The 15,098-nt window shown below is 42.7% G+C and overlaps 1 protein-coding gene across 1 annotated transcript in view; it reads right to left on the bottom strand.

Moving 5' to 3' along the window:
• Nucleotides 1–15,098, bottom strand: part of CNTN4 (contactin 4) — a 669,413-nt gene that overhangs the window by 605,982 nt on the left and 48,333 nt on the right. The gene's annotated exons all lie outside the window — the stretch shown is intronic.

Below are 15,098 nucleotides of genomic sequence, written 5' to 3'. Positions count from 1 at the left end.
TACTGGAAACAATGATAAAGTTCATAGAAAGCCTGCATAAGTGGTGCCAGTCATTTATACACATTGTTTATATAAATAATACACAATATACTCTGCAGTAATAGAGCCCTTGGGAGACTTGGCAAATTTCCTTCTCAGGGATTTACACAACCTTTTTTCGGCCTATCTGTAAATCTTATGAGTTCAGCCACCACATTTTTTCCCCTTGAAAATGAACCCAAAAACACAAAGAAAAGAAATGGGCAGAAATAGGTGTTTTCTACATGACTAAAGGAATCTATACACAACAGCTTGCCACCTTCAGTAAAGTTACCCAAACAATTCACAATGCTAGATTAATTTTCACTAAAGAACAAAACAAGTTTATTTAACTACAAAGAGAGAGATTTTAAATTAGTCCAAGTAATGAGGCTTTAAATCAGAAATGGCTACAGGAAAAATAAAGATAAAACACTTTCTAAACTTAAACTTGATTTGATTCAAAGTGAAGTCCTTACCACAAGTTTTCAGTACATTACTGATTAAACTTTAAAGCCAGGATCTGTTCCCAAAGTCCAATGACTGGGATTTTTGTGTGTGTTGTTTTCTTAGGTGAGAGAGATGGATAGGAGGAGATGGGTTTTTCTTATCACTTATTTTTATGTGTTAGCCACCCTTTAAAAGCACTTTCCTGAGTATGACCTCTAGTTAAAGTTCTTTCCAGCTGAGAGCAAGAAGACATGGAGTCCAGTGGAGGAAGGAGGCTTCATGCTGTTTCTTTTCACCTGTGTACAATGAAATGCAGATTTTCTTGGTCTTCTTTTTTCCCCCTCCTGCTGTCTGAAGACTCTTTTTAAAGCTTATCCATAAATTGAAGTTAATACAAATCCCTTTAAGATTGTCCTCTGTCAAGCAAACCTCTTTATAAAACTTTGATACATACATTTTACCACAGTATTTTTGACCAGCAAGCTATTAGTTTTCAGATGATACCTTACAAGGCACATTTTGTTAAAAGCTTATCACAATAGCGTGCAGGGCCTGGAATACAGGGGTACATTCTGTCACAATATGGCAAACACACAAGTGCTTAGCTTTACCTGTAATCACAGACTTATGGTTCACTTTAATTGACTTTAAAAATACAATTCATGGGGTGGAATTTTCAATTGCAGGACAGCGTTCTTTATGCTATTGGATAAAGGAGATGATCTGAGCCAGACAACGTATACAATTTTCATCACCAGAATATATTCCACTGAAGAACTACAGTCTTGTGTTATGTGGCATTTAATCAATTATTAAGGCTGCCAGAAACAATCTAAAATGATTGCACTTGGATTGAGATATTATAAAAAATAAGTTTTATGCAAAACCTTAAGTAGTTTGCAGATTTATACCATTGTAATGTAAGGGTTTGATATATGTTACTATCTAGTTATTATTAGGTTTTCCTGTGGTGTTTATTCCTGCTCATAATGTGTATGCAATTTAATTCTGCTTGTGAAAAATTAATAAAATACATTTTGAAACCCGAGTGTTTGATTAGGTACTCAATCCTTAAGTTCAGAAGTTTAATTTAGTCCTTCAAATATAGGAAGAGTAATGAATTTTAAGAGACTCTGCATTAGAGATAATCTATCCCAGTGGTTCTCAAAGCCGGTCTGCCGCTTGTTCAGGGAAAGCCCCTAGCCTCCCAGGACGGTTTGTTTACCTGCTGCGTCCGCAGGTTCGGCCGATCACGGCTCCCACTGGTCGCGGTTCGCCGCTCCAGGCCAATGGGGGCTGCGGGAAGGGCGGCCAGCACATCCCTTGGCCCACACTGCTTCCCACAGCCCCCATTGGCCTGGAGCATTGAACCTCGGCCAATGGGAGCCGCGATCAGCCAAATCTGCAGACGCGACAGGTAAACAAACCGGCCTGGCCCGCAGGGGCTTTCCCTGAACAAGCAGTGGACCGACATTGAGAACTACTGATCTATTCTACATATTCCAATGGCTAAAACGGAAAATTTGAGGAATGTACTAACCAAGGGGGGGGGGGGAGAAGCAAAGACAATAAAACTTTGCAGCTCAAGACCATTTCTTATTTTAATTAGGCAGGATATAGATTTATAATGCAATCCATGGCTGATATAAAAAGTTAATATTAGGTGCCTTTCTGCCCATTTTGAAAGGTTAAGTGATAGAGACAGATAATATAGATATAAGCTGTTTCTTGACCCACTTCAGAACTATTAACTTATTTCCTCCTTCAGTCTTTTACCATAATAAATGACTTAGTCTAATTTTTGGAATCTTTTTTTTCCCCAAAGGGTCACTTTTGGACTAAGACAGTGCCATTTCAGACTGAGAGCAAATTGTAACAGCTTAACTATTTTATAAATCCTTGAAAGTGTGGGGTTTTGTTTTTTGTTTGGTGGGTTTTTTTGGTGGGAAAACTGATACACCCTTAAGTAGTTTGCAGATTTTTATCACTGTAATGTAAGGAACTAACATTTTATGTCTGTTACAGACAAAGATGGATAATCCAGGAATAGATGTACCATTTTGAAGTGTGACCCTGAAGTTGACAGATTGATTTTATAGATATAGAACTGTGTTATTTCTGTAATATCTGAACTCAATTTAAGTTTGATCTATAAGATTATTTTCATTCATCCCCTTTGGACAATTGCAACAATGATGTTTCACTTCTCCCTACCCGGATCTCATTTTGTCTTTCACTGCAACTCTGCTTAGAAAGCTGTTTGGCAGCAGTATTTCAGAAATATGAATCAAATTTTGCTGAATGAAATGAAATTAACTATCCAGGAAAAGATAATCTACTTTTCTAGTGGTAGCAATTCCATATTTTGTACAATAGTACTGAAATACACTAATAAATAATATTAAATGGTTCTGAGACTTTTTATTCTCTACTGATAGCAAACAAACAGGCCAACAGAACTAGCCCTCCTTTCTCTGAATACTGTGAAATTTGTCTTGGGATGTTGTTGGCCCACTAAACAGCCAGAAAACTACATGTTAATGACAAAAATTTTTGCGAAGCCACCAATAACTTCCCTGCACTTGGAGAAATGGAAGGAACTGGCCAAGCATTTGGTCCTCAGTACATTTTGGATTCTGAATACCATCAGGGTGTGTCTACACAGCAACTAGACAGCCATGGCTGGCCTGTGCCAGCTGACTCAGGCTTGAAAGTCTCGGGCTACGGGGCTGTTTAACTGCAGTGTAGACTTCCAGGGTTGGGCTAGAGCCCAGACTCTAGGACTTTGTGAGGTGGGAGAGTTTTTGTTTGTAGTGTAGACGTAGCCTCAGATTCCACATTAAAAATGCATTTCAACAAGATTTGAAGGAGTTTCCCTCTTGTTAATGTTTTAAATGTATAGAATGTAGTTTTGAATTATAGTTGAGTAATATCATATTGGTGGAGACACAGTAACTGCCCAATCTTGTATGAAGATGGCATGACCTCCCAATCCAGGAAAGCACTTAACTTCAATGGGATGACTTACGTGCTTAAAGTTAAGCAGATGTTTCAAGTGCTCTGTTGGTTTGGAGTTCATGTGCACTTGCTGACATTCTTTAGCTTATGTAAGGGAAAAGGATGTGTCTGCCACACAGGCCTCTCTTCCCTGTGGAAGCCCATCAGAAGAGCTCAAAAAGGGTAAATCTGTGCTGGGGTGGGGGAGTGGGCTAGGGTTGAGATGAGTCTATCACCATCATTCTCCCCTCCCGATGTAGTGCATCCACATGGATTTCTAAGTCTGCATTAATGCTGCTTGAAGTAGCAATCCCCTCTTTGGCATCGAGACCCTCATGGAGAGTTTTTCAGCAGGAGTCTTCCCCAAGAGCTGTGATGCCAGATGGGAAGCATCCATGGTCCAATTCTCTGTGAGACCCTTCCAACTAGATCTCTTCATGCTCCATTTAAAGTAGTGGCGGAGCTATCAGAACAATAAATAAAGGATTCAGCAGGGAGAAGACAGGTGTCAGTGATGGCAGAATAACTGAACACAATGATTTTCTCATCGCTCCACTGACCAATCCCCAATCACTCCTTTGCATTTCTCTCCCTGCCTCTTGCACTGTCTCATGTTCACCAGCCCTTCTCCATCTCTTCACTTCCCTGCAGCTGTCATGTCTTTCCTTCTCCTGAAGCACTATCAGGAAGGTCTCTAGTTGCTTCGTATGTAAGAGTTGCTTTGTATATATGAAAGCAGTATGACTGCTCAGAGCTCCAGTATGAAATTGCAGAAAAACCTGAGAGTCTCTGGATTAAGTTTAGAAGTGTGAGCAACAAGGTGATGTCGTGGTGGGAGTCTGCTATAGACCACCAGACCAGGGGGATGAGGTGGACGAGGCTTTCTTCCGGCAACTAACAGAAGTTACTAGATCGCAGGCCCTGGTTCTCATGGGGGACTTCAATTACCCCGATATCTGCTGGGAGAGCAATACAGCAGTGCACAGACAATCCAGGAAGTTTTTGGAAAGTGTAGAGGACAATTTCCTGGTGCAAGTGCTGGAGGAACCAACAAGGGACAGAGCTCTTCTTGACCTGCTGGCTCACAAATACGGAAGAATTAGTAGGGGAAGCAAATGTGAATGGGAACTTGGGAAGCAGTGACCATGAGATGGTCGAGTTCAGGATCGGAGAGCAGCAGAATATGGACCCTGGACTTCAGAAAAGCAGACTTCGACTTCCTCAGGGAACTGATGGGCAGGACCCCCTGGGAGAATAACATGAAGGGGAAAGGAGTCCAGGAGAGCTGACTTTATTTCAAAGAATCCTTATTGAGGTTGCAGGAACAAACCATCCCGATGTGTAGAAAGAATAGTAAATATGGCAGGCGACCAGCTTGGCTTAACAGTGAAATCCTTGCTTATCTTAAACACAAAAAAGAAGCTTACAAGAAGTGGAAGATTGGACAAATGACCAGGGAGTATAAAAATATTGATCAGGCATGCAGGAGAGAAATCAGGAAGGCCAACTCACACTTGGAGTTGCAGCTAGCAAGGGATGTTAAGAGTAACAAGAAGGGTTTCTTCAGATATGTTAGCAACATGAAAGTCAAGGAAAAAGTGTAGGCCCCTTATTGAATGAGGGAGGCAACCTAGTGAGTGAAGATGTGGAAAAAGCTAATGTACTCAATGCTTTTTTTTGCCTCTGTCTTCACGAACAAGGTCAGCTCCGACTACCACACTGGGCAGCACAGTATGGGGAAGAGGTGACCATCCCTCTATGGAGAAAAGTGGTTCAGGACTATTTAGAAAAGCTGGACGAGCACAAGTCCATGGGGCCAGATGCACTGCATCCAAGGGTGCTAATGGAGTTGGCGGATGCGATTGCATGGCAAACAGGGGATGTTCCGGATGACTAGAAAAAGGCTAATGTAGTGCCCATCTTTAAAAAAAAGGGAAGGAGGAGGATCTGGGGAACTACAGGCGAGTCAGCCTCACTTCAGTCCCTGAAAAAATCATGGAGCAGGTCCTCAAGGAATCAATTCTGAAGCACTTAGAGGAGAGAAAAGTGATCAGGAACAGTCAGCAAGTGATCAGGAACAGGATTCACCAAGGGCAAGTCATACCTGACTAACCTAATTGCCTTCTATGATGAGATAACTGGGTCTGTGGATGAGGGGAAAGCAATGGATGTGTTATTCCTTGACTTTAGCAAAGCTTTTGATACGGTCTCCCACAGTATTCTTGCTGGCAAGTTAAAGAACTATGGGCTGGATGAATGGACTATAAGGTGGATAGACAGCTGGCTAGATCATCGGGCTCAACGAGTAGTGATCAATGGCTCCATGTCTAGTTGGCAGCCAGTATCAAGCGGAGTGCCAAGGGTCGGTCCTGGGGCCAGTTTTGTTCAATATCTTCATTAACGATCTGGAGAATGGCGTGGACTGCACGCTCAGCGAGTTTGCAGATGACACTAAACTGGGAGGAGTGATAGATATGCTGGAGGGTAGGGATAGGATATAGAGGGACCTAGACAAATTAGAGGATTGGGCCAAAGGAAATTTGATGAGGTTCAACAAGGACAAATGCAGAGTCCTGCACTTAGGACGGAAGAACTCCATGCACTGCTACTGACTAGGGACTGAGCGGCTAGGCAGCGGTTCTGCAGAAAAGGACTTATGAGTTACAGTGGACGAGAAGCTGGATATGAGTCAACAGTGTGCCCTTGTTGCCAAGAAGGCTAGCAGCATTTTGGGCTGTATAAGTAGGAGTATTGCCAGCAGATCGAGAGATGTGATCATTCCTCACACTACAAGAAGGATGTGGAAAAATTGGAAAGAGTCCAGCGAAGGGCAACAAAAATGATTAGGAGGCTTGAGCACCTCCTAATTAGGAGATTATGCACCATGATTAATGGAGAAATGCATAATGGAGAAATCAGAGCCCTTGCAAACATCAGGCAGTGATAGCAGAGACCGGGGGGAAGGCTGTGGATGAGCAAGGCTATTTAAGTCAGTTGAGGGGAGTGAGGAGCTGGATACCTTTTCCTGCTTCAATAGTAAACGTGTATATGTTAGTTATTTACACTATTCACCCCACAAGGCCGAATCTAAAGGAATAAACAGAAACAGATTCATCATTGGAAACAGCAAGTTACGGTCAAGTTTTCTGTTCTCTGTTTTGTTCCTATCAAATGACAAGGGTTAAAACTGTGATGCTGTGACTTAAAAACTCTAGGATCTTCATCATGGGCTTCATCCAGAGCCCAGGGAATCAGTGAGAAGACACCCATTGATGTCAGTGGGCTTTCGATCAGACCCTAGCAGCAGTAGTAGTTCAGAAAAACAACTTTCAAAGTCTTTAGAATCTCCAGCTCTTCAAAGGGATCAAAAACTAAATTAAATTGGTGAGGAACGCTTTGGGTTTTTTTAAAATTCCTCTAAATTACCAGCAAGTAAATCATAGTGGTGAAAAGAGATTTTGCTGTCACTGTATCAATGATAGAAGGATTTCCCATTTTCACATGAGTAAAAAATTAGTTTGATCTTTAAAGGATTCTAGTACTAGCCTTTTTTTCCACTTGACTTCAGGAACTATTGAGTCAGTCTACATCTGTGCTCCCTCATTCTCAGATCTATTTGACTAGTGGTTTTTCTCTACATTTGCAATTACAAGCAGCATATCAAACTTTAAATTCACCTGAGCAATTCTTTCATTCAAAATAGTGTATTATTAGCATTTCATATAAAAAAAGATTTAACATTATGCCTCCTCTTTCAAAATATCCCCCCAGTAAAGTGTGTTAAATGTCTAATATGTACATTTAATATTCACTGTGCAGTATGTACACAAAACACTAGGAAAAAATAGCAGGAAACTATCATGACTTGGAACAGAAATGGGGAGCCATGCATGAACAAGTTGGATGTATTTCTGTGAAGTTCCTCTTATGGTGTGGTTTACTCCTGCAAGAAACATCTGATCATAGCAGGAACTAACTGAGAAGTCCAGGATACCAGTACAGAATGCCCACTGAATTGGGAATATCTGCTCTTGTAGCACATTGCTTTTCTCCATTTTCCAGGTAAAGAAGCCGAGCGTGTGGAAAGGATGAGCAAAACTGTTTAGAAAGGGAGACAACAAAAGAACAGGTTTTGGAGAGAACAGGAAATAAGAGAGAGAGAGGGGGAAAAAAACCTGTCTGCAGCCCCTTGCTTTATCTTACTGACCTTCCAGCCGGTACTGAGTGAAGGGAAGAGGCTATGAAGCCTTCAGCACACACTGCCCATTAGACCTTGCACAGATATGTTGTTCCAGTCCACAGACCTTTCTCTCCTGGTCTACTGAGGGAGATTCATGGCTTGGACACTGGGTGCCACTTTAACTCCTGTGGAGAGCTGACGTGACCTGCCTCCTGTGAATTGAGCAGTGTATTCCCATGCCCACGTAGATTTCTGAAATACCAGGCTGGCCCTTATCTACACTATGTGTGTATTTGGGAATACCCAGGAGGAGATGTCTCTACAACTAGTTAGCTAGTGAATAAGGTAGGTTTAGAAAACTCTCAAGGGAGCCTGGGTACTGGGACTATGCTCTATCCAGGACTCAGTACTAAGTCCCCTGCATTTCAGCACAGGACCCCTGTATAGGAATGTGCGCTCATAACAAGCACCCACCTTGCTGTCACCATTTCACATGGGTTCCTGCTTTACTTTGAAACTGTTGCCCATCTACCAACTGCACTGCCCAGCCAGACATCTGCCAACATTTGGTCCAGAGAACACAGAGCTCTGGGAACTGTTAGCTGTTCAAGCATGTTCTAGCAAGACTGTTAGGGTGACCTTGACAGCAGGCCTGCTCAACTTCCAGCTTTCTGACCCCACCTGACTCATTGATCCTTCCAGGGTTTTTTTGTTGTTGCGGGGAGGGGGGGTTGCGCCAGCTACAAGAGTGGGCTGGGCTAGTATCTATGGGTAAGTCCATACTTACGGCCAGGTCGACGGGTAGCGTTCGACTTCTCGGAGTTTGAACTATCGCGTCTAATCTAGACGCGATAGTTCGAACTCCGAACGTGCTCCCGTTGACTCCGGAACTCCACCACCGTGAACGGCGGTGGCGGAGTCGACGGGGGAGCCGCGGACTTCGATCCTGCGGCGTCTGGACAGGTAAGAAGTTCGAACTAAGGTAGTTCGACTTCAGCTACGCTATTCGCGTAGCTGAAGTCGCGTACCTTAGTTCGACTCCCAACCCTAGTGTAGACCAGGCCTAAGACTCCTTCTTTGCTTGTTCTGAGTTCTCCCCCATTTCCCTCTCAATGAAAGACAAAGGAAGTTAGGGAGGATCAAAGAGGAGAATGCTGAACAGCCAGCAAAGGCAGGGCAGTGGGAGGAAATCTAAGCCCAGTCAAACCACTACAGAAGCTGCTGCTGTTGAGAAGACTAGCTCAACACCCAGGACGTCATAATAAAGGAGGATAATGGTGAGGGGCAACCAGGGGCAGAGAACTGAAGGGTAATGAAGGAGGAGAGTGGATTTGTGGGTTGACAGAGAATTGATGGGGACATTGATAGAATGTGAGAAAGGGGAAGGATGTGTGTGGGGGTAGCTCATAGATACACATCTACCCCGATATAACGCGACCCGATATAACACGAATTTGAATATAACATGGTAAAGCAGTGCTCTGGGGGGGGAGGGGCTGCACACTCGGGCAAATTGAAGAAAGTTCAATATAACGCAGTTTCACCTGTAACGCAGTAAGATTTTTTGGCTCCCGAGGACAGCGTTATATCGGGATAGAGGTGTATTGGGAAAAGTTATGGATTCTGGTGGAGGAGTTGGGTAGTGACATACACCATTAGGGATTAAATGCAAGTTTGCATATAGTTTGCATGTATATGTAAATTTGCCATGAGCTTTTGGCTGAGCCCATGCAGACAAATCTGCTTCTGAGGCTTCAGGGATCTAGAGGAACAGTCAGCCAGGGTGTTGGAAAAGCTGAATTGTCAGTGTTATTTTCTGGTCAACAGGATGATGCTGTTTGCTTTACATGGTATTACTTTCCCTTCACGTCCTTTTTCTCAAAATACTTCTCCCTCTAGCACCTTGCCCTAAAGAGAAACTTCTGTGTGTGCATCCAGACTGGCTCACTGATTCCTTGGAGCACTGTGCATGCTATGTTAGATACTAAATTTGGTATCCAAGTCTGGGCAATGCCCACTATGTGCACAATCTCATGAAAACTGGAGGCCTTGCAAAATAACCACACTAATGATGGCCTCAAACCCACTTGCCAATGACTAGAGGATGCCATAATCAAAGTTATTATGCATTGGCTGCCACCATCTAGTGGAAGAGGGGTTACTGTGTGTGTGCAAACAGAGATTATATTCATAAGTAACTGCCCACTGAATTGGACATGTGTTTTGAAAATGAAGTTATTGACATGATTCAAGAAAAAAAAACCTGACAAGCTGCTTCCAGTTAATTGCAAACACTGAACAATATTCCAAAGGTTCTTTTGGATTAAAAACATATTTATATAATGATTTGGAAGAAATGGACACTCAAATATGCTCAGAATAATGAAAAAATATTGTAATTCAAAATAATTTGCATGCAAAAATTACCAATCTGCTGTATCTACAAAACTCCTATTGACATGCATATATCAAGGGCTGGTTTGAAATCCTGTTTCATATGTTGCCAAGGGTTGATGCTATTTGAAATGTATTTTTCCCTCCTGCAGTGCATGATGATTTCTACTTCTAGCCATACACGCACAGCAGAGGGCATTAGATATCTCCTAACCGAACAACAACAATATACGTACAATTAAATAGGAGAAGTCATTCTCAAGACTAAAACCATCTTAGGCAAGTGTTCTGCTTTGATGCTAAACAAGCAACTCTTTTGTAAGCCAGGAGTTCTGTGCTGTTCAGGAATTCATTTCAAAAGACTGGAATAAAAAGCTTTCATCCCCCTCCACCAGAACAGTCTAGTAATGATAAAACATAGTTATTTGACGACAGGGGTTCAGTGGCCTAATAAAGTTGTGGTGGTCTCACTCCAGTGCTGAGTGGACAAGCTTCCACCCTAGCAAAATTCATATCTTTGATTGTCCCACAAAAAAGCCAAGGTTTTAAGAGGATTAACAATTGGAATAACTTCTGAACTCTACTGATATTAATTCCAGGACAGTGATGAAGTGACATAGACAAGCTGGCTTTTCCCAATGACTCTGTTATGCCTGTCCTGTGGCTAGACAGAAGATTACATTTCAGAGCTATTAAACTGTCACTTTTCATGAGGAGTAAATTCACCTTAAGAAATAATAGAAATTTAAGAGGCCACATCTTGCCCTGATTTATAGTACCATGTTCAGGAAAGTTGTAACTAAATGGAGTGGGAGTACATTAGGTTTAAATCAGCTCAGAATTTGGCATAAGTATTTAATCACATTAATCAAATACAGAGATGCATTGCAAACAAAACCCTCTTGGCATCATTTGCAAATTTTGTTGACTCACGGAGAGAGGCGAGTCACCATCTAACCTGGTGGCGAGTCACCACTCTAATGGAGGTGGGAGTGACTATCTGGAGAATGAAGATCAAGGCATTGGGCTGAGCAGATTTGAGGGGCAACAGCTAAACACAGCTTGAACGGAACTTTATCATACTGTTGATTATTAACGAAAGCCGAACTCAAGGAGGAGAGTTCGGACTCTAAAGTGAGGACTGCATTTGCAGAGCAAGTTGGGAAAGGCACCTGGTCAAACTTTTTTTCAAGCTATAGATAATAAAAGACAAAGGCTGGAGAACAGAACAATGAGCTAACTATATTATGAAAAAAACATGCATGCAACATACATTCAGAAGCTCTGTGGACTTTCACAGATAGCTATTTAAGTCTTTACACCCATATATTATTAGAAGCATATATATGGAAATGTGAATAATTCTCTAGGTTTGATGTTATTTGTAAGTATTGGCAATAATACTCTGTGATCACCTGCATAAGAAGTGTTTCATAAGATGGATATTAAAGTTTGGTTTAAAAACCCTTGTATATTACTGCCACCCAGGACATGAAGATTTAATTACCATTTGTAATGCAAATTTTTTCCATTATAAACAAAATAATCTTAACTGTTTGCTCATTATCTTAGTCCTCTAATTTAAGACTAAAATTACTTGTTAAGCCTTATGCATATCAAGTTTAAATGGGAAATATATAAATCAGGTTAAACGTTTTATATAAATAAAATGCAAAGGCATATATTGTCTCAAGCCTACAATTACCTTGTATTGTATATGATTTAGGGGCGGTGTCATCAAACCTCTCACCTCCGTAGAGCCTTCTAGTGCCTGGATGAGGCATTGCAGGGATTGTCCCAGCCTAGTGCCCACTTCTCTCATTCTGGGGGCCTCAACAATGTGTCGTTGTGTGCAGCCTAGCTCTCTGGCCAGGTCACTGTTCAGTTCAGTCCCCTTTGGCAGTAAATAGAAAAGTTGCCAAAATAGGAAACTCAAAGTTTAATGGCTACCACGCCCATCTCCCAGCCTCTATCAGCTTTTTTTTTTTTTTTAATCTTTGTTGCCCACGTTTCCCCTTTTGGTCTAGGGAAGAGATGGGGGAACCCAGACCTGTCCTCTCCTCTGGGTTCCAGCCAACAAACCCTATTTAGGTGGTTAAGGACGGTTCCTTCAGTCCCTCCACCATTTTCCCCAGGGCTGCTCCTACTTTTACTTCACTTATCAGTCTCCTCACAAGATCAGCAGACTCTAGTATCAACACCTGTACTCTGAGCTCAAGTCTACATGGGATTAAATGCCCGCAGATGGCCCATGTCAGCTGACTCAGGCTGCGGGGATGAAAACTTGCAGTACAGATGTTGGGGCTTGGGCTGGGGCCCAAGCTCCGGGATCCCGTGGGGGTGGGGAGAGGGTCCAGGCCAAGCCTGAGTATCTAAACTGCAACTTTACAGCTCCACAGACAGAGCCCCACAGTCAGCTGACGTAAGCTAGCCATGGGCATTTAATTACAGCGTAGACATATTCTGTGGTTCCTCACAGGTTCTCTTGGGACTAGCTCGGGAGGTGTTGCCTACAAACCAGTCTCCATTTCTCTCTTCAGTGGATGGACAGTACTACTAGAAGTTTTGTCCCTTGCCTTAAAGCAGTCAGTAGCTCTCTCCTTTGAGGAGAAGTTCCTCTCAGCCATCACCCTGGAGCTGGGAGGGTGCCTCAGTCTCTTGCTTTTGGTTAGTCAGTTGCAAGGCCTTCCGCCAGCTCCCCTCCACTGAACGCCTGGCCTAATTAGCCTTCCAATCTGGAGGGTACAGCAAGCCAACCTTCTGTTGTCAGCATCACCCTGCTGTGAGGGAGGAGGCAGCCTTTATACAGCTCCTCTTCTCCCAACCTCTTCCCAGTTAGTTGGGTTAGAGGGGAGCCTTGCCCTTCCCTGCATTCTCTGCAGGGTTTCAGTCCCTTAAAGGTACAGTAGCCTGATTCCTTCTCTGAGCACCAGGACTCAGTCTCTACATGTATCTTTTGGACCCTTCTCAAGCCTTAAATGTTCAAGTCAGGTGGCAGAGTGGGCTGACCACTGGAAGCTACTGCCCTCTATGGTGGACTATCCTATCACAGATGGGCAAATGAGTTTTGAGTTACTAACAAAGTAGAATTGGCCTAAACCTTCTAGACCAGCCATCAAACTCAAACGAAGGTTTGAATCAATTTTAATAAGAACACCTCTTCTTCAGTATAACATCTACTCTGCCCATCAGAGACCCTGCTACCTTGATGTGGCCCCTTGTGGAATCACATAGGGCAATCTCTACTTTCCTGGGTGCTGTCCTCAAATCTTGGATGCTCTGGCGTCAACCATATGATACATTCTAGAACTCTCTTAACTCAGGGACCTCTCAGAACATGCAAGTTTGAAGATAGCAGCTATACCAAAAACTTGACCATAGACTAAAAAATGATTATTATAAAGTGTAGAGGGAATAATTAAAGGGGTGGCGGAGACCTTAGACTGGGCAAAAGAGCGAGAAAGGACCAAAGTGTGAAAGGGGAAGGAACATCATGGGAGAGAGAGAGGAAGAAGGTTGTGCTCCTTGGTAAGGGAAAGTAGAATGTGGGAAAAGGCCAATTCTCTGAGGTGGTCAGGTGAGAAGGGGTACAGATTTGATTAGTGAGAGGAAGGGAAAAGGGTGAATAGGGAAAAATGTGTATTAAGTAACAGTCATCTTTTGATCCTTAACATACACCCATTTGATGTGGATTCATAATGTATCATTCTATTTATTGAGCTCTACTATGTAAGGTTCATTTCAACTGAGTGTATTCATGCTAACTATTAAGCCATTACTGAGGAGTGTTTCTTTTTTTAAAACTCGTGTTAACCTTTAATTAAATTAAAAATTACATTTGAATGGATTCTCCCTTAATATGTGCTTTGCTTGCTTGTTAAATGTCACTTTGTTTGTTTTTGACAATATAAATATGGAGATATATAATCCACTGTATTTGTTAAAAAAACAACAACAACAATTTTGCTTTACCCCGAAACTTGTGCCCTTAATGAAATTTTATATAGTACTAGTCTCAGCTTGTGGTTCACTTGGACTTAATGGAAGAATTAACAGAACAATGAATATTGTAAGACCAAGTTCTTACCCCTTCAAGCTTTTTAATGCAATCATTTGGTTTACCTTTGAGACATTGATCTTAAAAGAGTAGGTATTCCAGAAAATAGGCCATAATTGCTACAAATAAATTAGCCAAGATTTTTTTTAAAATGGAGTAGCAATGTGATGCACTTACCCTACTTAAGTCCTTCATGTTATTATACCTACACTGTGATGTTGGGGGGTAGGTGCCTTAGGGTATGGCTACACTGGCGAGTTGCAGCGCTGGAAAGCCTCCACCAGCGCTGCAAATAGTAAGTGGCCACACCTGCAGGGCACTTCCAGCGCTGCAACTCCCTGGCTGCAGCCCTGGCTGTACACCTCACTCAGCATGGGGAATAAAGATTCCAGCGCTGGTGCTGCAGCGCTGGTCATCAAGTGTGGCCACACACCAGCGCTGTGATTGGCCTCCAGGGTATAAGGATGTATCCCAGAATGCTTTTATAAATTACTCTCTTTGTTTTGTTATGCAGCCTCTCTTTGTTTTGTTATGAACGAGCTCCAATCGGAGCTCCGTTGCTTATCTAAAAAACAAACAGAGCTCCTGTTTGCTGTGATCATCTGTACCTGGCTGTAAACAATCAAATGAGAGGCAGGCAGGGAGGGAGTGAAACAGTGGGGAGTCGTGTTGGCTGCAGGCTGTTTGCAATTAAGAGTTAAGACTAAGGGGTCGGAAACATGTTCTGATTTTTCAATGCAGGAAGCTAAACACACAGTGTTGGCTCCAAAAATCCCCTCTCTTTCCCCCCGCTCCCTGTCACACTAGACCCCACTCCACCCCCCTCTTTTGAAAAGCATGTTGCGGCCACTTGAATGCTGGGATAGCTGCCCATAATGCATCACTCCCAACAGAGCTGCAAATACTGCAAATGTGGCCACACACCAGCGCTGTGAGTGTGGCCACACACCAGCGCTGGCCCTGCACAGCTGGATGACCAGCGCTGCAAACCGTAAGTGTAGC

This window comes from Mauremys mutica, chromosome 7 (assembly GCF_020497125.1).
Source record: "Mauremys mutica isolate MM-2020 ecotype Southern chromosome 7, ASM2049712v1, whole genome shotgun sequence".
Classification (NCBI taxonomy): Eukaryota; Metazoa; Chordata; order Testudines; family Geoemydidae; genus Mauremys; species Mauremys mutica.
This window is presented reverse-complemented; position numbering and strand designations above follow the sequence as displayed.